Source organism: Hylobates moloch, unplaced genomic scaffold, assembly GCF_009828535.3.
Source record: "Hylobates moloch isolate HMO894 unplaced genomic scaffold, HMol_V3 SCAFFOLD_11, whole genome shotgun sequence".
Lineage (NCBI taxonomy): Eukaryota > Metazoa > Chordata > Mammalia > Primates > Hylobatidae > Hylobates > Hylobates moloch.
In genome coordinates, this window is record NW_026652286.1 from 25,371,264 (window position 1) to 25,397,998 (window position 26,735).

Consider the following 26,735-nt stretch of genomic DNA (forward strand, 5'->3'; position numbering starts at 1 on the left):
GTGGCCCGCCACCATCTTGGGAGCTCTGGGAGCAAGGACCCCCTGGTAACAGTTTTAAGCCATTGTGCCTCAGTTAAGTAAGTTTCTTAACCGTTAAGGACTCACGTTAAGCTTGTTGTTATGTAACCTGTAACTTCTTGGATGCCTATCTTCACTTCCCACAAAGTCTTGTTCATCCGTTTTAAACTGTTTTATAGTATTTTTATGCTTTTGTCTTGTATGAGTTACCTGAAAAAATCAGTAAAATTTGTGGGTGAAAATATTAAGTGATATTTGAATGTAGTGATAAACACAAGATATATTAAATTAAATAGTTTAAAAGAATGGTAAAAACTTATTATGTAAAAGCTGATGGGTAATTTCTGCTCATTGCTTTTGTAGCCCATATTTCTGCAGAAGAAAGGAGTTACTTTATGTCTTTTTTATTCCTTCAAACTTTATATTCTGACTGCAAAATTGGTCCTGGAAAAAACAGTTAAAGCACATTTTATCTCTTTTAAACAAGAAATGAGACGGTTCTCAGTCGTGAGAAGTTTTACTGGGTTGCTCTGATCAGATGACTAAAAGGAGAAAGAAAAAACAGGGAGAAGGAAGGAAGGGAAGAAGTAAAGAGTGAGAGAAAGAATAAAGGAATACACAGAATGAAGGATGAAAGGGTAAGTCAACTTGGGAGCTCCAGTACAAAAAGCAAATGATCCCGGATAGACATCATCTGACTTGTTTATAACTGTCCCCTTTCCTGTCATTTAAAATTTTATTTCAGATAATCCTATAATTTTTTTCTCCTTTCAGTGTATTAGTGACTACATAAGAAGCAAGGTCACTTCTATTTTCCCACAAAGAGCATTTTGCAAGACAAACTGTCAGCAAGGCTCAGTGCTTCCAGCCCAAGTCTCCCTCACCTTGGAATCTTCCTGCCACAGTGGCAATCTTCCTGATGCAGACACTTTGTTTGGACATATGAAATCCTGTTCCACCAGGATCCAACATCTACCAAGGACTCACCAAAGGCAGTGGCTGACGATGGGGAGTTTTTTCTTTTGGTATCAGGAATCTGAAGCCACACTTATGATAGCCCCTTGTTGGTGTCTGTGCCTCCACTCAACTTGCTTTCTCTAGAGTCCTGGCTCTCATTTGCACAGTTAGTGAGAATAAAAATGTATCATTTCTGACCAAGTCTGTCAATAACCTCTGTCACAAATCTTCCAGGGTAGCCTGCACAAATAATTTACATTCTAACTGAAATCCCCAACTAGATAAGCTACTTTTCAGCTGGCAGTATATCTCTTTTTTAATTTTTTAATTTTATTTTTATTTATTTATCTTCTTGAGACAGAGTTTCATTCTTGTTGCCCAGGCTGGAGGTCAATGGCACAGTCTCAGCTCACTTCAACCTGCACCTCCTAGGTTCAAGCGATTCTCCTGCCTCAGCCTCCCGAGTAGCTGGGATTACAGGCACTCACCACCAAACCCTGCTAATTTTTGTATTTTTAGTAGAGACAAGGTTTCACCATGTTGATCCAGGCTAGTCTTGATCTCCTGACCTCAGGTGATCTGCCCCCCTCAGCCTCCCAAAGTGCTGGGGTTACAGGTGTGAGCCACCATGCCCAGCCTTATTTCAGTTTTGAGCAGGATTTGAAAAGAACCATTGGTCCATCATTATCTACTCGGGAAGTTATTTCTTCCCTCTGAGTGTCAGTTTCTTTACGTATAATAGAAACGTAACAATCTCTACTTCATAAAGTTGTACTGAGAAATAAAAAAGTGTATTAGTCTGTTTTCACACTGCTGGTAAAGACACACTTGAGACTGTGCAATTGACAAAGGAAAGAGGTTTAATGGAGAACTCACAGCTCCACGAGCCTGGGGGAAGCCTCATAATTATGGCGGGAGGTGAAGGAGGACAAGTCATGCCTTACACGGGTGGCAGCAGGCAAAAAGATAGCTTGTACAGGGAAACTCCTGTTTTTAAAACTATCAGCTCTCGTGAGACTCATTCACTATCATGAGAATAGCACAGGAAAGACCTGCTGCCATAAGTCAATTGCCTCCCACTGGGTTCCTCCCACGACAGGTGGGAACTGTGGGAGTTACAATTCAAGATGAGATTTGGGTGGGGACACAACCAATTCCTATCAGTGAAGTTCTTAACATAGTACGCGGCACATAATCGTAATGTAGATTTTCTCCTCCTGATCCCACTTAGGCTGGGAGTTTCTAAGAAAGGCTTATGTTTTGCCCAAGTAGAGGTCTAGAAGGAATATTCTTAGAAACATTTCTGATAAATAGAGTGGCAATAACAGACTCACAGATTCTGAGTCTGGAGATGAAAGTTTTCTGGAATAGGGTATGATATCGCTTAAAACAACCAGTTCTAGCAGAAGATAATATTAGAACTTTGTCAAAGACTTTTTTCTGTAGAAATGTCTCTAATAAAGAAATTCATGTAGGTGGACATGGTGAAAAATGTAGCATAGTAGTTAAGAACAAGTTTCACTTCATCCTGAGTCCAAATTCTGTTTCTGTGATTTTCAACAATACCTGGATAGACGATTTTACTTCTCTGGCTAAATTTCCCTCTTCAAACAATGGGATAATAATATATGAAATACAGGGATAACATATGGATGAAATATGACGTTTATGATGTAGCCAACATATCTTGAGACTTCTCAGCCTCTCTAATTGTGTGAACCAATTCCCTATGTATTTTCTCTCTCTGTGTGTGTGTCTCTGTCTCTCTCTTTCCTCTCTCTCTCTCCTCTTCTACTAGATCTACCTCTCTGGAGAACCCTTATTAATACAGTATCTTTGAAACAGCAAGCATTATTAAGTTTGATAAAGTTAAATTTATCATTTTCTTTAATGATTTGGGTTTTTTTTTTATGTGTGTTACCTCTCTAGGAAATTTTTATGTAGCCAAAGATGCAAAGATTTTCTCCTGTGTTTTTACTTCCGAAAGTTTAAGCTTTAGCTCTTTAATTTGGCATCATATATTTCAACTTACTTTTTATGCAAAGTGTAAGGATTGAGACTCATTTGTTTCCATGTGAATATCTCATTATTGTAGCAGTTTGTTTAATAATGTATCATTTCCCTATTGAAGTGTTTTGATACTTTTATAGAAATAGATACACCATTTAAGTATGGGTTTATTTTTTGACTCCCCATCCTGTTACTTATTTATATGTAATATAAATATATTTATATGTATATTTATATATCTGTCTTTATGTCAACATCACACTGTGTTTCTTACTGAAGTTATATTTTAGTATTGAAATCAGGTAGTGCAAAGTTCATAATTATTTTAGTTTTCCTAGGCCCTTAAATATAAACTTAAGAATGAGTTTGTTAGTTTCTAAAAACCAAGACACACTAAAACAGCCTTCCAGGCTTTTCACTGGTTACATAATAAATCTATTGATCAATTTGGGAAGAATTAACATTCTATCAATTTTGACTCTCCCAACCTGTAAACATAGTATATCTTACTCATTTGTGTAGTTATTCTTAATTTTACCAGCAATGTTTGGTAGTTTTCAGTTTACAGGTCTTGCCCATATTTTATTATGTGTATCTCTAAGTATTCCATGTTATACTGCTATTTTAAATGAAATTGATTTCTGTATGCCAATGTTTCTTACCATTTGAGTAGATCTAAGCTTCCATCTGGTATAAGTAAGTTTTTGTTTTTGTTTTTTTCAGTACGTGTCACTTTAACTTTTCTCATAGTGCAGGTCTGCTGACAAAAGTTTATTTTTAAAGTATTCATTGCATATTTTTATATTGTAGAAGTTCTCTTTTATTTCTAGTTTGCTGAGCATTTTTATCAGGAGTGGTTGTTGAATTTTGTTGTAGATATTTTTTCTCCCAGATCTTAATTAACATAATCACCTAAGTTTTTCTCTCTTATCCTTTAAGTATGGCTAATTACATTGATTAAATACTGAATATAAAATCAACCTCACACTTTGGGATAAACCTCTTTCAGTAACGATATATTATAATATGTGTATGTTGCTGATAAGAATTTTTGTTTCTATGTTAATGAAGGATATAAACCTGTACTTTTATGTTTTTGTAATATTTTCTTTTAGTTTTTGTATGAGAGTAACACCATATTTTATGGACTTACAAAATAAGTTGGAAAGTATTCCCTCTTTTATTTTCTGAGAGAGTGTATGTAAGACTATTTTATCTTGCTTTATGATTGATGGACATCACCAGTGAAACCATCTGGATTTCTAATTTTCTTTGTGGGGAGAATTTAACTTACAAAATCAAATGTTTTCAATAGATTATAAACTACTAAAACTTTCTATATTTGTCTTTGTGCAAGTTTAGGAATTTGTGTTTTTAAGTGCTTTAATAATTTCATCTAGGGCCAGGAGCGGTGGCTCACACCTGTAATCCCAGCACTTTGGGAGGCCGAGGAGGGCAGATCATGAGGTCAGGAGGTCGAGACCATCCTGGCTAATATGGTGAAACCCCATCTTTACTAAAAATACAAAAAGTTAGCCGGGCATGGTGGCGGGTGCCTGTAGTCCCAGCTACTTGGGAGGCTGAGGCAGGAGAATAGTGTGAACCCGGGAGGTGGAGCTTGCAGTGAGCCGAGATAGCGCCACTGCACTCCAGCCTGGGCGACAGAGCGAGACTCCATCTCAAAAAAAAAAATAATAATTTCATCTAAATTCATAAATCTATCATTAAAATTTTTTCATATTTTCTTAATATCTTTTAAATATTGTTGACACTTTTGTAAAAATCAGTACATCTTTTTGAAATGGTAGTGATATTCCCTTCTTTGTTTCTGATACAAGCAATTTATGCCTTCTCTCCTTTTTTTCCATTAATCTTTCTGGTGGGAACAGTATCAATTTTATTGATCATTTCATAGAACTACTTTTTAATCTGAATGATTTTCCCAATTGTTTGCCCATTGTATATTTTATTGACTCCTCTTTATTATTTAATTCCACTTATCTTGGGATTAATTCCATTTCTTCTACACCTCAAGGAGAAACCTTATGTCACTGATTTGTGTCTTTTCCAATGTAAGTAATTAAAGCTATAAATTTTACTTCAGCCATTTCTCTAACCACACCCCACAAATTTAATTATGTTGTGTTTTCTTGGCTTTCAGTTCAAAATATTTTAAATTTTGTTTTGAGTCATAGGTTATTTAAAAGTGAGTTAATTTTCAAATTTGTTGGAATTTTCTAGATTTTTTTGTAATATACATTATTCAATTATATTATAACCAGACTGTTTTGTAAATTTTAATTATTTTAAATTTATTAAGACTTTTTAATGGCCCAGAATACAGTGTATCTTCGTAAACAATCCACATACTCTTCAAAGAAAGTAGGTTTCTGCTCTTTTTAATTTTAGTGATATAAATAATAGAAATTAAATCAAATCAGCTGATAGTATTTTTCAAGTTTTCTATGTCTTAACTGATTTTTCATATACTTGTTCTATAAATTACTGAGCTACAAGTGTTAACAACTTCAACTATAAGTCTCTAATTTTTGTTTTAGTTCTACGTATTTTTGCTTTAAAAACTTTGAAACTCTGTTATTAGCTACATATGCATTTAAGACTTCTTGATCAGGACTTCTAGTTATGGATTCTTGTTTTTTAACTAGGGATCTATATTCATGTGAACACCACCACAGTTAAAATATAAAACAGTTGCCTAATAAGGATTCCTCATGTCCTCCTTTTATAGGTACAACCTGTTCTTCATATCCTTGACAGCCACCAATCTTTTCTCTATCCTTATAATTTTATAATTTCAATACTATGATATAAATAGAATCAAACAGTATCTAACTTTTGAAGGCTGGATTATTTTACTCAACACAATTTACTTGAGGTCCATTCAAGCTGTTGCTGGTGTATCAATAGCAGTTCCTTTTTTACTGCTGAGTAGTATTCCACTGTGTGGATGTACCACGTTTGTCTACCCATTTACACATGAATGATATTTGGGTTGTTTCCACATGAATGATATTTGGGTTGTTTCCACTATGGGGCTAATATGAATAAAGATGGTATGAACATTCATGTACTAGTTTTGTGCAAAAGTTTAAGTGTTTTTTTCTTCATAAATGTTCAAGTATGCAATTGCTGAATTTTATGGTAAATGTATGATTTATAAGAAACTGAAAAACTGTTTTCCTGAATATATCTACCACTTTAGATACTCAGTAACAATCAGAATGATCCAGTTTCTTTACATCTTCACCAGTGTTTGGTGTTATTACTATTTTTTATTTTAGCTATTCTGATGAGTGTGTTGTGATGTGTCGTTGTGGTTTTAATTCACATTTATCTAATGATGAATGATGCTGAACACCCTTTCATGTGCTTGCTTGTCATCTGTACATTCCCTTAAGCAAAATATCTTTTGCCCACTCACTAATGGAATTGTTCTTTTCTTTTTTGACTGTAGCTTTGAGAGATTTTTATGTTCTATATGTAAGTACTTTGTAGAATATCTGGTTTACAAATATTTTTGCCCAATATGTAGCTTGTCTTTTCATGTTCTTTACAAGGTCTTTTATAGAACAAAATCTTTTAATTTTGATGCAGCCTAATTTATTCAACCTTTCTTTTGCAGATCATGGTTTTGTTGTAAGGTTTAACACTAATTTTTCTAATCTTAAGTTCTGAAAATTTTCTCCTACTTTTTATTTAAAAGTTTCATGCTTTTACTCAGGCAAGGCTTTTTTTTTTTCCTTTGCCTATGGATGTCAAAATGTTCCAGCACCATTTATTGAAAAAGCTATCCTTCCTCTATCTAATTGCTTGGCACCATTTTCAAAAATCATTTGGGCATATTTATGTGGGTCTAGTTCTGGATTATTGATTATATTTCTTTAATATATGTTTTTATTCTTCCACCAATATCATGCTGTCTTGATTACTGCAGCTGTCTTTTAGCCTTAACTTCAAGCAAAGTTTAATGGTTTTATCTCTTCTAGCTCCTGAGCATTTCCATATAAATTTTAAAACAAACTTATCTATGTCAGCGTAAAAAATATATGCTATTTTTTGCTTAACAATTTAATAAACATGATGTTACCAATATAGTGGACCAACATGATGTTCTGTGTTTTATAAGATGATCAACATACTTCAGACTAGATTGTGGCAGAGAATTTAACAACTTATAGAGCTGTAAGTTGAGATAAAAGATATACTCTTGTTATCTTTCTAGATTATATATAATAAAATGTATATTTATTGTACATTTTAAAAAGCCAACCTGGTTGAGGGGTTCTGTTGTTTGTAACTTAAAAAGTCCTCTTTAATGAATAAGATGAATGTCGGAGTAAGACTAACTTGGATTAAATTCTTGCTCTGACATGAATTACTAACTTTGAGCGGAATACTAAATATCTTGTGCCTTAGTGATTTTGAGCATGAAATAATAATAATAAAACCTATCTTGTAGACTTCTTGAGAAGATGAAATAGATCATCTGCCTTAAGGTTCTGGACCAGTGTATGCAACACAATAAACGTTCAAGGAATGGTTGCTATGATGATGACGATGATGATGATGACAACAATGATGATGATGAAATGAGTTGGTAAGTTATACCATCGAATTGGTTCTTGAGCTTCCTAGATTCTAAAGCCAAGAGAAAACCATGTTTCCGAGATTCCATAGCAGCCCCACAAGGGCTGTGACATTAATTTTTAGTTTAAAATACTTCAGAGGGGACCATACACAGAAATTATTAAAAAGCTTAATAGCTTAATAGTCTATGATTTCAACAATAGTTTTAGAGCAAGGCAGTGCAAATTTAACTGGGATATTTCTAGTTTTCAAATTTCAAATTGTAACTCAGTTAAGGTATCACTTCAAGGCATTCACCTAATGTGATCTAAATATGTGAGTTCATTCTAGAGGAATATTTGAATTTTATAATATTTTGGCTAATTTTCAATATATATTTGTATCACCTAGCCTTTAAAAATGAATCTATTATATACTTCTCATAACAAAATTAAAACAACAACTAATTGCAGAAAATGAATAATGGAGGTACCTCCATCCTACTCTGTAGAAGCCACTGTTGATGTATCAGTATGTATTCTTACTAAACTTCTTTTAAGTTCATACAGACACTGATATATATATTTTTACATACATATAGAGAATATTTTGAAAATTATTTGTGTACTTTTCCATATTTCTAAGTATACAATATTCAACTTAGTCAGAATAAGATGTTTGTCCAGTCAGGGTAGTTAAAATTTATTCAGAAAAGAATTTAAAGACAAAGTATAAGGTAATACTCAGTTTCAAGGACACAAGATGCAGTTTATAGGACTTTAATGATCATAAAATAAAGGCATTATATATAGTAAAAGGATAGGTATCTGATAAATTTATTTGGGTTCTTAAATGATTAAACGTAGATTTACCATTTGACCCAGAAATTCCACTCCTTAGTATATAGCCAAGAGAAATGAAAACTATGTCCACAAAAAAACTTGTTCATGAATGTTTAAATCAGCATTATTCTTCATAGCCAAAAGGCTTTAAATGGGTTAATTCTACGGAATGTATTTACATCTCCACAGGCTGTCTTTTGAAAAATAAATTCATTCAGCTTCCATTTAACAAATCAAGAGCTAAGCCTAGGGAAATCACCCATAGAGTTCTTCCAGCATATAGTTGAAGTCAATCTTGGTTTGGTATTTAAATCCTAAGCAAGACTAGAAGTAGAACTGGGAAGAAACAAGGCATAACACAGTAGAAAGAAGTCTCACTGCTTGTACTGATAGAGGATAGTGATAATAAAGATGAAGTCAGAAGTAGAATAGCATATTGATAAGACATAGATCTCTAAAATTTGATTATAAATTAAATTAGATCATATATTGCTGCTAAATACGTTGTCAAAAATACTTCCTGTTTTCTGAGGTTTTGAAGTTCAGAATAAGACAAAAATAAATGCTTTAATTATTGAGCAGTAGGAGAAAGAGAAATTTTTTTTCCCTTTCCTCTTTCTAGGCTTCAGTCCAGAGCAGAATATGTTCCCTAATAAAGTATGAGGATGTCAGCAGATGCCACTAGTGTCCCACTCAAAGCTGCAAACTTACTTAAAGTTTTTCTGTAGCTTCAGGGGACAATTTCCATAATGACTGATGGCATTTTACCCCGGGTATGTACTTACATCTTTTTACCTTAATGATTTTTTTCTAGCCATGGGAATGTACTTGGTTGGTTGGGGCATCTTGGACTGCTGAGGACTTACCATTCCTAGAATCAACCCTCAATCAATGAGGGATTGAAGCAGTGGATAAAATCCCCATCTTGCTCATCTCTTCTATGTGATACTTCTGAGCTTTATTTCAAACAGTCTTTCAGAGGGCTTCTCAGTGGGACATACCTCTGGTTTCCCACAGTGATAACCCACTGATAAACACTTGCTTTATTCCTTTTCTCACTTGCTCACTCCCTAGAATCATATCCTAAATACAGCACTTCACCTACATCCTTATTGCACTTTCTGCAACAAGCAGGGGAACACTGAAAGCAGGGAGGTAGTTGCCCAGCTTTCCAGTTGAAGTATCCAGTAGGAAACCAGAAGTTGTACAGAGGACTCCACATAAATATGGGTCAGCTCAGCATAACAGCAAGGAGGAGCGGGTGGATACAGTCAGATAAAAATATATACTTGTCCTCCTCAAGCCTCCCTCAATTTTTTGTGATCAGTGGACCCTAAGCTGAGAACCTGTGAAACTGCCATTGAATGCACTGTGGAAGAATGAAGGCACTGTCTAGAGAAGCTGATAGCAGAACACCGGACCAGGATATATATCAGGCACATAACATAAACCCGGGAGATTTTAGCTAGCAAAACCTAAGGAGGGTAGATTTGGCAAGAGGAATATAGTTGCTTTTCTCGATAAGTATTATCCAAGTAAAAAGAATATACTACAGATTTATTTGCCATACGATGCCAGTAAGGTTCTCAGTGACCAGACCTACAAGGGCTGTTTTGCCCAAGTAACAGTGGTGGCCTGCACCTGCAGCTTGTACACAGTCCATTTTCATAAACCAGAGGCCCATCTTTTCCCATGCCATTTTCCTCCTATTAATAGACTGGGACACCATATTTGCCGCAGAAGCATGAGGGGGGATGCAGGTTCTTCAAGAAACTGAGCACTTTCATCTAGGAGTTACTGAAAACCACCTAAAGGGACTATTCATTTCTTTGGATCCAACCAAATTGGAAACCTCATAAACTTTAAAAATTGTATTTCCCCCGATGACCAGCAGGTGGCAATCAAGATAAGAATTAAAACATTTTTGCCGCTTATGTGAGTTTCTAGTGTGAGTTAGATTGGGAACTCAACTGTACACAAATGAGATTACACTGTATCTATAGTTTTGTAACTAGTTTTTAACTCGACAGATATAGTAGTATACTTATGTTAATTTTAATGAATGGATTGTGTTATATCCCATAATATTATTTTTAAAACGAATTGTTGTTAGGTTATTTCCTGTATTTGCCTATTACAAACAACACTGCAATGACTAAAATATACTTGCACTATCAACCTTCTACCCACACCTTTATATTTACAATTTACAAATTTGAGTATTTGTGTAATGTAGATTTGTAGAATGAAATTGCTGGTCAGATGTATGCAGTTTTTGTGCTCTTTTTAAAAGCCCTTTATTGTAAAAAAAAAAAAAAAATCAAACATATACAAAAGTAGAAAGAATAGCATTTAAAATCTATATGCCACTCCTTACTGAGCTTCAACAAATATGAACATCTTGCAATCTTGTTTTATTTATCCCCTCTGATTTCACCTCCCCACCCCCACCCAGGATAATTTTGAAGGAAATCCCAGGCATCATGTCATTTCACCTGCAAATGTTTAGGATGTATATTTAAAAGATATGTGCTCTCAAACTCATGGTCATAATACCATTATTATACCTAACATTAAAAATAATTCTTCATTCATTTTGAAGTAAACACTAGATAGTCATGGCGCAAATATGTTTTCCTCCTAATTTTTCTGCTGCTGTTCAGCTTTCTCTTCCTCCTTTGTCTTCCTCTCTTTTCTCTTATCCTTCTCCTCCTGCTTCTGAACCTCCTATTCTTCCTCCGTTTCCTCTTCCTTCCTTTCTTGAAGTTTGCTCAAATCAGGATCTAAAGAAGATGCATCCATGAGTGATAGGTTTCTTAAGTTTTTGTTGTTGTTGTTGCTTTTCATAGGTTTCCCTCCACCTCTTTTCTTTTTGCTGGTAATTTATTTGCAAAGGAAAGCCAATTATTGGTCCTATGGAGGTTTTTTAGTTTAGATTTTTGTGGCTCCATCATGTTTAATAAGTTCCTCCAACCCCTGTCTTCCATGTAAATTGGTAGATCTAGATACAAATAAGAGTTTTGTTGATTGCTTTATGAGTTATACATATTTTCTTTTTTTAACCTATATTTTTTCTGGCTACAATATCCATGTGGAATAAAAAGGGTAATTGTGTGATTTTTTTAAACCAAATATTTATTTTAAAAATTGTCAAAAGTACAAAAGCTTGAAAATAGTATAACTAAATGTCAGTGTACTCACTACTTAGATTAAATAGTTGTTAATAATTTGAGTGATTTTCTTTTATCTCTTTAGTACGTATTTGATGAGTCATTTGACATTAAGTTTTAAACATCATGTCACTTTGCCTCACCTACTTCAATGTGCATCTTTTAAGAATAATGGTATTATTCCTATTTAACCAAAATACCTTTATCAGAATTAACAGTGAGTAATATCATCTCATAATCCATGTTCACATTTCTCCAATTGTCCACAAAATGTTATTAGTTTTTTTAAACTTTATGTTTTGAAATAATTTCAGACTTACAGAAGAATTGCATCTATAGTGCTACCCTTTACCCAGCTTTCTCTAATATTAGTGCCTTACACAATTGCAGTACAATTTTCAAAAGCAGGGAATTAACATTGATACAATAGGATTAGCTACACTATATGCCTATTTTCATCTCACTAGTTTTCTCATTGATGTCCTTTTTCAAGTCTAAGATCCAGCCCCAGATCCCATATTTCATTTAGTAGTTGTCAAGTCTCTTTACTCTCCTCTAATCTGTCAGTTAGCTGTTCATTCTTTGTTTTGATGATTTAATCCTTTAGTAGAATGTATATCAATCTGACTTTGTCTGATTTTTTTTTCATAATTAGATTGAGGTAATGCCTTTTTGGCAAGAATACCAAAGTACTGATGTGTCCTCAGTGCATTATACTGGGTACATGATATTAATACGTGTTATTACTGGTGATGTTAATCTTGATTACTTGGTTAAAGTAGTGTATGACAGGTTTATCTATTGCAAAGTTATTTTTTTCTCTTTGAATTAAATGAATACATTGTGGGTAGTGATTCTTTAAGTCTTTTCAAATGTCCTATTTTTATCATGCTTTCTCCTATTAATTTTAGCCTTTAACAATAATTTCTATGGTTTGTGTTTAATATGATTTGCCTCTCTGATTCCTTCCAATTTATTAGTTGGAATTCTTCAATATATTTTCCCTCCTTTGTTCATTTATTCAATTATTTGTTTGTATCAGTGTTAACTACTGGGTATTATTATTATTATTAATTTTGTTGCTCTAATTTTTCCAAGTTTAGCTATTAGGAGTTACTTCAGGTTGACTTCTGTGTCCTTTGACACGTCCCATCCTTGAGCACTCTCTTACTTTCTGTCACCAAAAAATGTTTGAGACTCCTTTTGTATTCTCTCTGCTCTAGCCTTTAGAATCAAATATTTTTCACCAGAGTCCACTGAGGCTAGATTGTAGTCAGCACTACTGTAGTGTCATTGTCTCCTGTGCTCTCTCAGAGAACGTAACTAGAAAATATATGCCTGTACATTGAAATGTGCACATCTACATTTTTTATATTTGTCTATCTTTAACCTATCATGAGTATTTTGTTACCTTTAGTTCCAACTTAAAACCATAGAGTTCATTTCTGCTTTTCTCTTTCTGTTATTTATAACTTCTTTCTCTGACAGTGATAAACCCTATTCTCATTATCCACATTATATTTACTTATTTTTCAGTTCTAGTATATACATAAATAATTTCAGAATTGCCAGGTCACATTCCTGTGAGAAAGACATTTACTAACTAGAGTATAGTGTGTAAGTATACTTCTTTCTGTATTTAGCCTTACAGTATATAGTCAAATTATATTGTTTTCCAGGTACTTAGGTTATTTTTTTTCTTCCCCATGTCCTGTCGAGTGGATTTATTATTCACTTTTAATATAGTTATTTATTTTTAAATTTGTATTCCATCTGGGGTTTCTACCCTACATCCTGATGGACTTCTTTTTTTTAAATTTCAAGGTTTGTGAAATATTACCATACTTACAACAGTCAGAGGTGTTGAAAAGGTATGCCTAGAGAAACATTGTTCCTCATCATCCCTTCTACCCAATATTTATTCTATTCTCATCCATTTCCGGTAGGCAAGTAACATTAGTTTCTGATTTATTCTTCTATTTCTTTTGCAAAAATTAGCAGATATACAGATACATATATATTTGTTTTTTATCCAATTCAGTTTTACACCAAGTGTAGTATACCATAGGCCCTCTTCTGGATTTTGCTTTTCTAACTGTGTATCTTGCAAATCATTTCATATCCATTCAGACAGATCTCTTTATTCTTTTTTACACAGCTGAATAATATTCCATTGCGTGTCTGTGTTACAGTTTACTTAAGCACTCACTGTTCTATGTATGAACATTTATATTGTTTTTAATATTTTGTAGTTATAAACAGTGTTGTAAAGAATAACCTATTGCATATGTATTTTTGTATTGTTCAAGATAAGTCTTTAGAATAGATTTCTAGAAGAAGAAATGCTAGGTGAAAAAAATAAATGCATATGTAGTTTTGTTGGGTGTTATAACCATGATAATATTTCACAAACTTTGAAATAAAAAAGTAATTAAAATCAATCAGGATGTAGAATAGAATCCCCAAATGGAATAAAAGCTAAACGGTAGGCTGGGCACCGTGGCTCACGCCTATAATCCCAGCACTTTGGGAGGCCAAGGTGGGCGGATCACGAGGTCAGGAGATACAGACCATCCTGGATAACACGGCGAAACCCAGTCTCTACTAAAAATACAAAAAATCAGCCGGGCGTGGTGGCGGGCGCCTGTAGTCCCAGCTACTCGGGAGGCTGAGGCAGGAGAATGGCGTGAACCTGGGAGGCAGAGCTTGCAGTGAGCCGAGATCGCCCACTGTGCTCCAGCCTGGGCGACAGAGCGAGACTCCGTCTCAAAAAAAAAAAAGCTAAACGATAAATTATCTTCTCAGTGGGTTGTACAGTTTATATCTCACAAGGAACGTTAAAGAGTGCCTTTTTCCTCACAGCCTCATAAAAAATTCGTCATCAAACTTAAATGTTTACCAATCTGATAGGTGAAAAATTCTGCCTCAGTGTTTCAATTTGCATTCCTCTAATTATAAGTTCAACACTTTTCATATATTTGAGGACCATTTTTATATATTTTTCATTAATTATCTGTTCATATCTTTGTCCCATTTTTTCTATAGGCCCTCAGTCCTCTGTACTTTAATTTTTAGTGTTCTTTATAAAATAGAGAGATTTGTCCTTTGTCTAAGTTGCAAATGTTTTCTCCCAGTTGGTCATTTCCCTTATGGTACTTTTGTAATGCATTTTTAAAAATTTTTATGAAGTCAACTTTACCAATCTTTTGCCAATCCAGTGTCTTTGGATTTTGAGTCATGGTTATGAGACTCTTTTGAAGTAGCACATTCTTTGAACTCCCTTCCTTGCATTCTGTGTTCCGATCTGCCCAGACACTTTTCGAGTATTTTAAGACTGATGTACTCAATTTTGGGTGCAGCACTTTTACATCAACCTTAGGCCCCTTTGATGGCTTTCCTTTTGTCTTCCCTGTGGTTTTTCCATTTGTTTGTTTTTGGTCTAACTTCGTTCACAGTAAAGCCTTACTGTAGGATGAGTGTAGAGCAGGAATATGAAAGATCATTAACTGGGATTTGGTGACTTCTCCACCTTTACTCACAGTTAATGTGAAATTTCAACCATTCTCTTTCTTCAAGATATGCTAAAGCATGCATTTTGTATACATTTACTTTTCTATTTTTGCTGTTTTGTATTGTTTTGGAAGAAAATATTGGCAGACTGGCGGCACTACTATTATCTTCAGCTACCCTGAAGTCTACAGTTTGTGTTACTTTTAAATATCAACATTATATCAAGGCTCATGTTCTCTTTTAATCTACAACAGCATTCCTCCTCCATTTTTCATTACATTTAATTTTTTATGGCTATAGGTCTTATAGGAGTATACTATATTCTGCATTGGTTTCATTGTTCCTCACCGTGTTTGTGCTTCTATGTCCTAGAGTTCCTCTAAACTAGAAGTCTAAACATACCTCAGATGTTATGTTCTGTACTATATTTTTATATCTGATTGTATAATATGATCTTAAGTTGTTCCATGCTTAGTGATGCTAAGTTTGATGATCAGGAAAAAGTGGATAACCATAAGATTTTTCCATTGTAAAAATACATAGTTTTCTTTGCAATTAGCAAGCAGTATGTGAAGTGATACTTTGGCACCATGTAAATATTCTCTGCTCACAAACCCTTTTACTGTATATGATATTTACCAATTAATGACAATACTTTCACAGATAATACATGAGAGGACTGCAAAATAATGATTTTTTTTCTTTTTTTTTTTTTTTGAGACGGAGTTTCGCTCGTGTTGCCCAGGCTGGAGTGCAGTGGCACGATCTCCGGCTCACCGCAAGCTCCGCCTCCCGGATTCAAGCCATTCTCCTGCCTCAGCCTCCCGAGTAGCTGGGATTACAGGCAAGTGCCACCACACCTGGCTAATTTTGTATTTTTAGCAGAGATGGGGTTTCTCCATGTTGGTCAGGGTGGTCTCGAACTCCCAACCTCAGGTGATCCACCTGCCTCGGCCTCCCGAAGTGCTGGGATTACAGGCGTGAGCCACCACGCCCAGCCCAAAATAGTGATTTTTAAAATCACTTCTTCCAAGTTTATTAGCCGACATTCTCTAAGTTGTCTCTTTTTAAATGTTTTATAGACCCAATATATATATTTATTAAATGTGCTGTAATCATATATAGTTAGTATGTTTTTTGATGCTCAAACTTTCTCAAATTTGGCCATAAGGCACTCCTACAGGCTGACTGTGTGTGTGTGTGTGTGTGTTGTGTGTGTGTGTGTGTGTGTGTGTGTTGAGCCAGAGTCTCGCTCTGTCACCCAGGCTAGAGTGCAGTGGCACGATCTTGGCTAACTGCAACTCCCCTCCCCGCCCCGTCCCCACAAGCCCCACCCTGGCTCAAGAGGTCCTCCCACCTCAGCCTCCCAAATACCTGGGACTATAAGCCAGCGCCACCACGCCTGTGTAATTTTTGTAGTATTTTGTAGAGACAGGGTTTTGCCACAATGCACAGGCTTGTCTCAGAGTCTTCTGACATGATCCATCAGTGCTTTAATTTTCCTTTCTCCTTAAAAATGAATTTAAGGTTTATCTTATTTTCTTCCATAAACTTGGAGTCAATCTTTTTTTTTTTTTTTTAATGGGGAGACCTATTTAGAAGCCAAGATCTGGATGCTATATGTCCCTATTTATAATAGGTTCTAATTTCTTCTTGACACTTTCAGTAGATACATGCAAGACATTAAATAATCATGAGTTCATGTGGACAGTTCTCTTTCAAATTTAATATTACAACTTAAAAAATTTATTTTATATTTTTATTTTTAATCGATAATTTTCATTCCTAATATAAACATATTTATGTGTTTGTATAAATGAAATAGTTTCAAACCCAAAATACCAACATTTCTACTAACAATAAAACTACAGAGTGAAGTCTGAGGTATCTTTGCAGTTCTTTTTATATTTAGAACATACTGCACTAAGGATACACAGAATGCTATGCACCAAATTACTTGAAATAATTATTTTTCTTTTGTTCAGTTTGTTTAATTTACAACATTTAGTGTGACTTTTTTTAAAATTTTTGATCTTTTTTATGTTTAAAATATTTACAGGGGTCAAAAATCAAAACATTACTATTAAAGAAGACGTATTTCCATTTTTCTTTTTAAGGCTCCATCTACCACCCTTAGGTAACAATTTATATTAGAGGTTTCTTTCTTTCTTTGTAGTTGACAAGTAAAGCGTGCATGTATTTATGGTGTCCAATATAATGTTTTAATATAGGTATGCATTGTTGAATGACTATACCAAGCTATTCAACATAGACATTATCTCATATACGCTTTTTGTGGAGAAAACACTTAAAATCTACTCTGTTAGCAATTTTCAGCTATACAATATATTTATTAGCTCATTGCCATGACATACAACAGATCTCTTAAATTTACGTCTCCTGTCTAACTTCGTGTTCCTTGATCAACATCTCCCCAGTACCCCACCTGCCCCAGCATCTGGTAACTACCATTTTACTTTCTGTTCCTATGAGTTCAACTATTTTATACTACACATATAAGTGAGATCACGTAGTATTTGTCTATTTATTCCTGCCTTATTTTTCTTGACGTAACGTCATCCAGGTTCATTCATGTTGTAGCAAGTGGCAGGATTTCTTTCTATTTTAAGGATGGATAGTATCATGTTGTGTTTATATACTACATTTTCTTTATCCATCATTCCAATGATAGTCACTTAGATTTATTCCATATCTCGGGTATTGTGAATGGTCTGCAATGAACATAGGAGTGCAGATATCTCATTGACATACTGATGTCATTTTCTTTGGATACATATCCAGTAGTGGGATTGCTGGATCATATGATAGTTCTATTTTTAATGTTTTGAGGAGCCTCCATACTGTTTTCCATATTGGCTGTCCTAATTTACGCTCCACCCCCTACAGTGTGCAAGTGTTCCCTTTTCTCCATATTCTTGCTAACACTTGTTATCTCTTTTCTTTTTGATAATAACCATTTGACAGGTTTGAGGTAATGTATCACTGTGATTTTAATTTGCATTTCTCTTATGATCGGTGATTTTGAGCATTTTTCATATATCTGCTTTCCATTTGTATTATTCTTTTGAGAATGTCTATTCAGATCCTTCACCTATTTTAAAAATCTAGTTATCTGTTTCCTTACTATTGATTTGTTTGCATTCCTTATTTATTTTTAGATGTCAACCTCTTATCATATGCATGATTTGCAAATATATTCTCCCATTTTATCATATTAGTTTTTTGTTTATTATTCCAGTATTTATTTTTTCCTTCACAATTCTTTAGTGTGTATTTTCTATAAATACACAGTTTCTGTAGAAACTCAATACAACCTTCAAAATTAGGATATTGACATTGACACATTTCTCCAATTTAATCCTCAGATAATGTTCAAGTATTACCAATTATACCAACCTTGGTTTTTGTAGCAAAAACATCTGGGTCATAATCACACATTGTGTTTGCCAAATTTGTCAAATTTCTTTAGTGTACTTTGATCTGGGATAGTTCTTTAGTCTTTTCATGAGTTTTATGTCTTTGCTACTTTGAGATTACAGTTATTTAGTAGAATGCCCTTCGGATTGGGTTTGTTCAATGTTTATTCATGATTAAATTCAGGCTATGCATTTTAAAGCTTTCTCCTATATTCTTTTTACAACACGTTGAATCATCCTTTGAGACTTTTCTTGCTTTCTAGCATAACAAAATGTTTCAGGGTCACCTTGGACATTGCCTGACCCCATCTTGCCATTTTGTATGTATTTATATTTATTTCTATATCTACATATGAAAAATCCTTAGTTCTATCCATTACCTCCAATTTCAATCAAACATGAGAGGAGTCGTTCTAGGGTTCTCCTTTAGAGATCTGTAACTCCCATCTCCAACTGACTATATCCTTAGTGTTTTCACATACTTGATTAAGCCTTTGTATATAACCTATCTCTCCCATCCACTCCTACCACCCCTACCACCCCTTCCTCAATGTGCATGACCTCCTCATTCCTCTCTGAGCCCCAAACCTCAAATCAGCCACCACCATCACAGCCTGCAACAATGGCGTCCCATCCTCGTAATGCTTCACATTCAGTTTCTGACACTTCCAGATAATTTGGCTACCTGTGTGAGTCCCAGCTCACCCCATCCAGCTCCATCACACTATGTCAGGTCATGACAAGTTCCCTTCCCTCAGCCCAGTGTTAGGACTATGTAGGTATTCTCTTCACATCAGTTGGGCCCCAAAACTCCATGTCATCTTACCAGCATGTATGTCCACACTGCTTGCCACACTCTGACTCTCATTTCTTCCTCCAGGCTACACCTTTTGGGGGATGTGGTCATCACCTTGTTTGGGCTCTGACTCTCTGTGCTGGGTTGGCGTTGCGTAGATGCCCTCCTCACCTTTTTAGGATCCAATACCTACAGCCAGGACCACCTTCATCCTGTGTGAATGCACTTATGCCATTCCTACCATTCTTGGACTAACTCCCCGAATCAAGCTGTTCTCCCATAAATTCACCAACCTCACTCTATTTGGGCTTTGAGACCCCTACTCTGGGTGCCCCCTTTTTGGCAAAGTCTGTTTGGGCTTTGTGACCCCTACTCTGGGGTGCCCCAGTTTTGACAAAGTCTCTTTGATCTGCTTGGCCTTTGAAACCTCACGCTGAGTCACCCCTCTGCATGAATTTTTTTTCACACACTTGGATTCTCTAAAAACAGTGATTTAGCTGATTCCAACAAATTTGAAAATGTAAATATTCATTTTTATTTTCAAATGTCTTCTAATATGCATTGAGATTTCTTCTCTGATCAATATATATTGAGAACTGTGTTTTGCTTGCTTAGTTTCCAAACATGTTGGTGATTTTCTAGTTATCTTTCTGCTACTGAGTTCCAGTTTAATTCACTATAGTCAGAGAAATACTCTAAATGACTTCAGTCCTTTGAAATTAATTTCATCTGCCTTAAGGTCCAGGATGTGTTTCATTTTGGAAATCTTCCATGTACACTTAAAAATGTGTGTTGCCATTGTTGCATGTTATTTGTCATGTTTGTATGTATATATATGTGTGTGTATATACATTATATATATATACATATATGTATTTGTCAGTTGTCAAATTGATTGATTGTACAGTTTAAATATTCCATATCCTATTGCATTTGTTTCCATTGGTCTATCAGTCATTAAGAACATGTTAACATCTCCAGATAAAATGGTGGGTTTGGCCAGGCATGGTGGCTCACACCTGTAATCCCAGCACTGTGGGAGGCCGAGGTGGGCGGATCACGAGGTCAGGAGATCAAGACCATCCTGGCTAATATGGTGAAACCCCGTCTCTACTAAAAATACAAAAAAATTAGCCAGGCATGGTGGTGGGTGCCTGTAGTCCCAGCTATTTGGGAGGCTGAGGCAGGAGAATGCCGTAAACCCGGGAGACGGAGCTTGCAGTGAGCCGAGATCACGCCACTGCACTCCAGCCGGGGCAACAGAGCCAGACTCCGATTCAAAAATAAATAAATAAATAAATAAAAAATGGTGGGTTTACCATCTCTCAGTTCTGTCAACATTTCTCGATAAGTTTTCCTGTATGTTATTAGATAAATACATGTTTAGATTAGTTATGCATTCTTCTTAAATTCATCACTTTATCATTATACAATATCTCAATCTCTACTATTACACCTTGCCTCACATTCTACTTTGTCTGATGTTAGTATAGATCAATTGTATTTTATTTTAGTGTTTCCAATGCATATCATTTTTCCCCATTATGTTCATTTCAACCCTTCTGTGTCTTTATATTTAATGTCTCCACAGAAAGTACTGAAATTTTACCAGAGCTTTTTATCCTTGCTAGACCCTAAATATTTCTCCCAAGATGTAAATCTGTTGAAAGCTCAGCAGAACCTCTCTTTCAGCCTTTTTTTTTTCCTCTTGAATCTACAGTTTCCTGAAGGGAAAATATTGTCACAAAAACAGGCTTACTTCTCTGCTTTTCTCTCCTAGTTGTTTCTATAAAAACCCTTTGTCTTAAATTTTTCTGATGCTTTTAATCATTTTAAAAAACATGTTACCCAGTTTTTCTAGTGGTTCTTGGAGTTGCAATAGTCTGAAAAACTAGGCTATTATTGCTGGAAGTGTGCTTTCTTATTGCTAATTATAAAGAGAATAAGTCTAATATGTTCCCATTAAGGATATTGTTTTCTGTATACTTTTCATTAACTTCTCCTCTTAAGATGATTTTTCCCTTCCTTTTACTTTTTTTGCTGTTCTCTAACTTCTTTAGATGCTTAACTTGTTTTTCTTGTCTTTTTTTAATAGCCTAATTAAATGCTATACAGTTCTTCTAAAACCACCATAAAATACATTTAGTGTATACCACAAAATTTGAGCTGTGCAGTATTTTTGGTACAATGTAATTAAAAATTATCTTCTAAACTTTGCTTTGATTACCTTTTCTTGTGTTACTTCAAGATTTGTTACATAATTTTCCTAGCCATCTTTTTATTTTTTGTAATTTCATTTTATTGTGGACAGAGAAAATTATCTGATTTATATTGGTCATTTGAAATTTGCTGTTTTATTTGTTGTTGTTGTTTGTTTTTTGGGTGCGGCTTGGTATTTGACCAGATTTTGTTAGTGTTTAGAATGTACTTGTAAAGAAATTCCTTTTCCTTATTGAACACAACATTTAATGAAAGCACATTGTATCTGTTTTATTAATCATTTTGTTCAAATGGCCAGTAGCCTTACTAAGCGAAGCTGGAACTGCACTGCCCAGAAGTCTTTTCTTTATCTGGTATCAGGTTAGATTTGCACAAGAGGCAAACAGGTGAAGCAACAGAAAGACTTCTTTCTGGTCTTTGAGGACAGGTGTGATAAAGGACATGCAAATTGGAGTCTAGTGGGCTCTATGCTCTCCTCACTCTTTTTCACTCCATGTCCAACTATTCCTGACCAGCAGTGTGCTCCAAGTTTGTGTATGATTCTTGGCTGCAGATTCATAGAAACAATAGCTAGACAAATGTAACACCTCCCCATAGACTTCTTCATTAGTTTTCCTTCCCAGTCTCACTTTAGCACATCACATGGATATCTCTACAAGCTTCAACTTCTCTACCCATGGCAGTGTTTCAGGAGAGCTGAATGGTTCTTCTTCTCTGACTCTCTGTATTAGTCCATTTTTATACTGCTATGAAGAAATACCCAAGACTGGGCAATTTATTAAAAAATAAAGAGTTTTAATGGACTCACAGTTCCACATCGCTGGGGAGGCCTCAAAATCATGGTGGAAGGTGAAGGAGGAGCAAAGTCATGTCTGATATGGCGGTAGCCAAGAGAGCATATGCAGGGGAACTGCCCTTCAAAAAACCGTCAGATCTTGTGAGACTTATTCATTACCATGAGAACAGCATGGGAAAAATCCATCCCCATGATTCAGTTACCTCCTACTGGGTCCCTCTCAGGAAACATGGGGATTATGGGAGCTATATTTCAAGATGAAATTTGGGTGGGGACACAGCCAAACCATATTACCCTCCAAATCTTTCTTCCAGACCGTTGCTTTCCAGTTTCTTTCACAATTTCAAAAGGTCTGTTTTCTATAAACAACCCTTTATTCCATAATATTCCTAACAGCTTTGCTTTCTTGATTAAATCTTGTATGTTAAACTATTTGTTCTATTTATTCTTAGAATGTGATATATCCACCATAATTTCTGTCCAGTCTACACTTTTATTTTCTTGAATATATTGGTAAAAGCAAATAAATTTAATTTACTACTTCCTTTTTTTTTTAAATAAGTAGAAACTAAAGGGCTGGAGCTCTTAGGCTGTAGGATTTTAACTACTTCCATATACAACAGAATTGCAACAGTTTTACAAATTTGGAAACCCTGACTACATGTCTTAACATACTTCTTTAATGGGCTGGAACAATAAATTAATGTCTGAGAGTCATTATAGAAATACTTTGGGCTAGGGAATTTGGCATCTTATGAAATTCTCATCAGTGTTATTGCTCCCCCACCCCCATCCCCCAAAACACACCTGGAGAGATTTTTTTAAAGCGTCTCTTCCAAAAACTCTGTTTCTAGAGATCTGGGATAAGACCTAGGGATATGCATTTCTAACGAGCAGTCCAGATAATTCTGATGAACAAGGTTGTGGACTTCTTTTTGAAAAACATGAGACTATTTGTCCCAGAATAGTGGGAGCTATTTCTGTTAGCGGTGGCAGACATCCAAGTTACCTTGAGTTACCAGAGGTGAATCCGTATGGGTCCACAGTAACTTCAGTCCTTGCCTCCTCAGAAGAAAGAATTCAATTGAGGTTCATAAAGCAGAGAAAGAGACTAAGGCATTTTGGAGCAGTAGTGGGAATTTATTTTAAAAGGCTTTAGAATAGAAAAAAAAAAAAAAAAAAAGGAAAATTCACTGGGAGGAGACCTAAGTTGGCACCTGAAGCTCCAAGGGAGAAAAAAGAGGCATTTAACCATGGTCCTGGGACTTTATCGGCTTGCCTCTTTCCCATGGTTCTTCCCTTAGTGTGGGCTTTCTGCATCTGCAGTGCTCTCCTTACCCTTTGGAATTAAACATGTGCAGTGTGTTTAGGGAATTATACACACGCCCACCTGAGGCTTTCTTCCTTTTTCAGCTGAAGTGTGCCTGGAAGATCATACTTCACCATTTTTGTCTCTTAACATGCATGCCCAGGAAGTTGCTTCTCCCTGGGGCCTGCAGTCAAGTAACACTTTTAATGTTAACAGGTGTGGATCATCAGGAGGTTGCCTCTCTCTGGCTGCAGAATTATCATTTTTAGAGAAGCAGTGTGATAATCGTGGAACCATCACCTACATTCCTAGTGAGTGTGTCGGGAGCCCTCTCCTGCCCCGCTTATTGCCTATCTAACTACCTGTAACATTTCAACATGCAATGTTTCTTTTTGGGGGACTTTCTGTTCACCTTTATCTTCCAAAGTAGTAAAAATAAAGAGACAAAACAACAAAAACTACTACATTCTCAACTTTTTCTGCATTATCCAGCTTCTTACTTAAAGGAATTTGCATCGTTAATATGCAAACATCTCAATGTGCAAAAATATGTAATTTCATGAGCTAAACATGTTTTATATATATATATATATATACACACTTTAATGTTTCTAAGCAACAAATATGACTAAAAAAGCAGTATTTAAACTCCAAAATATCAACATTTTACTGTAAGAATAAATTGAGTTCATGTCAAAATGTAGTTTAATATTAAGTATTACTTTATTCACTGTGTGAATTTGATTCTCTTGAGATTTATGTACACGTTATTTAAGACAGCTTTTTCTGCATAACTGCATATTAGTCTTCCTGGAAAAAAAACTTGGAAGAAAGAAATTTTAAAAAGGAGCACTCATTTCCTGTGTTAACACCAGGGGACATAATCTCACACATAGGAGAGATACACCCAGTCAAACCTTTGAGGAGGATGGAAGCAGGTATCTCACACCAATTAAACCACACTATTATTTTCTTTTTAAAATTCTCATCATTTTTCACATAATGCTGAAATAAATAGAATACTGGAATTATTACACATAAAAGTAGAAGAGTCAAAATTTGTCTAGGAAAAGAATAACACAGTAGTTATACCGATTCATTGTGGCTGACTTGTAAGCCTGGCCAGTGGTACTTTTTGCAATGCTATTTTTCTTCATAACATTCTTTAGTTACATAACAACTATTAATAATTTAAAGGAAATATGAGAGAGTTTCTTTCAAAACAGTAGATTCCCTTTTTGAATGATTGGTACAGATTTCTCACCTTCAACTGGAGTCAATCAACAGAGATCCATACCTACTCATAGCGCCCAACACTACAAAATCACTTTGGAATCTAAGTTTTATTTTGACACATAATAGTTGTCACATTGAAATTTTCTTTAGCTTTTCTCTCACTTTCATTAGGTGTCTTTTTTAAGAGCTATACCTCTTATCAACCACAGCTGGACCAAGCTTCCTCGGAACAGCTCTTTCTTCCAAAGACACACACACAGGATTCATAAGGAAATAACTCTTTCCTCACTCCTCCTCTTTCTCATCTCCCGTCACTTTCATCTGTCCTTCTTTCCTTTTCCTCTTCTTTGATAACTTGCATAATGGCTTCGTTAAAAGAAGAATGTTAAAGCTAAGAGGTGTCAAAAGACACAGCAAAAATAAGACAGCATTTCATTTAAGTAAAACAATCCCTTCTTAATGGATTCCTCTAAAATAAATGTTTTGAAGTAGATTTTGCTTCCTGTGTGCAAAGGAAAGTTGATGAAGGCAAGGATGAAAGAGGGCATTTGAAAAGAGTTAAGTTTTTTTTTGGCTTTGGCACTTAAAATTTTATTTCACATAAAATCTCAAATGTTCCCTAGATCATTCTGAAAATAAAACAAAACTATGCGCTTGGTCAGTGGATAAAATCACCTGCCATGCTGGTAATTATCAACTTATATGTGGTGGTTGGGCACTCTTAATGCAGCCCTCCCATAAAAACCAATGGGTTTAATTAGATGAGACACATCTATCTAAATTGGTTTGGCTCCTGATTTTGGTTAGCATGTTTTCAGGAAAGTGAGGAATACCTGTATTTCATTTTTAAATCTGAAAAACAAAGATAAACTTCTTGGTAAGAAATTTAAAGGTGAATAAAAAATATCAGTCCATAACATTTTAAAAGGAAAATATCTATCAATCATGGGAATTATTTACTTATCTTAAAAACGATTTATTCCCTTGCTGTTTTCTCCATTCACTTCCAGAAACCCAATAATTTAGTTGGTATATTTTAAAATTGCAGTGTACAGATAACTTTGTGAATTAAATTTGTCTTTATTTACCATACAGTCTACCTCTATGAATACTTTTAAGCCTTAAAAATTAAAGCTTATATTCAAGAAACCAATTTCCATGCTCTTTCTTATTTTTATCAGCACCCAGGAAGGAGGCAATATGAGCGGTGTGCACTGTACCCTGCAGCAATGGAGAATCTGATTTGACAAGCCAAAGATCCTGCATTGGTGGCACACATCATGGTAACCCTGACTTGTTTTTTCAAGAAAGAAATATTATCTCCTCTACATATGAAATCATCTTTCAATAATGAGATCATTTCAAATTACCCAAAAATATTCATAAGGTCTACTCAGTGGATGACAAATCAGTACTGGGGATTAGTCCCAGTCCAAACTGGGGTGACTGTCTCAATAGTTTATAAAATCCATAATCCCCAGTTCCATATGCTTACTATTGATCAGTAGGTAATACCTTCTGCCATATATTTAATACTGGCAGTACCACAATACTTTATTAGCATTAGATAATGAAATATTAGTTTTAAATATTGTGATAAAATTTCTTATGTGTGTGATTAAAAAACAATGTTCTTTTGGAGGTGAATTATAATTTGAAACTAGAGATTCAAATACTACATAACTGGACTATAACACTCTAGTGCTAATAATTATATAGATATGTGTGTGTATATAGATACACAAATTTATACATATTTAGTTTTTTTTAAGTGAAAAAAGAACAAGGATTTTTGTGCATGTAACACAAGCCTAAATTTGAGAGGAATAATTCAACAAACATTTTTT

The 26,735-nt window shown here is 34.9% G+C and overlaps 1 long non-coding RNA gene across 1 annotated transcript; it reads left to right on the forward strand.

Moving 5' to 3' along the window:
* Positions 1 to 26,323, forward strand: LOC131384601 (uncharacterized). The gene is made up of 6 exons (XR_009215610.1): positions 1 to 77; positions 506 to 656; positions 7,466 to 7,603; positions 9,037 to 9,187; positions 23,869 to 23,963; positions 26,070 to 26,323. It is a non-coding gene; the product is annotated as an uncharacterized LOC131384601 (long non-coding RNA).
* Positions 26,324 to 26,735: the final 412 nt, after the last annotated feature.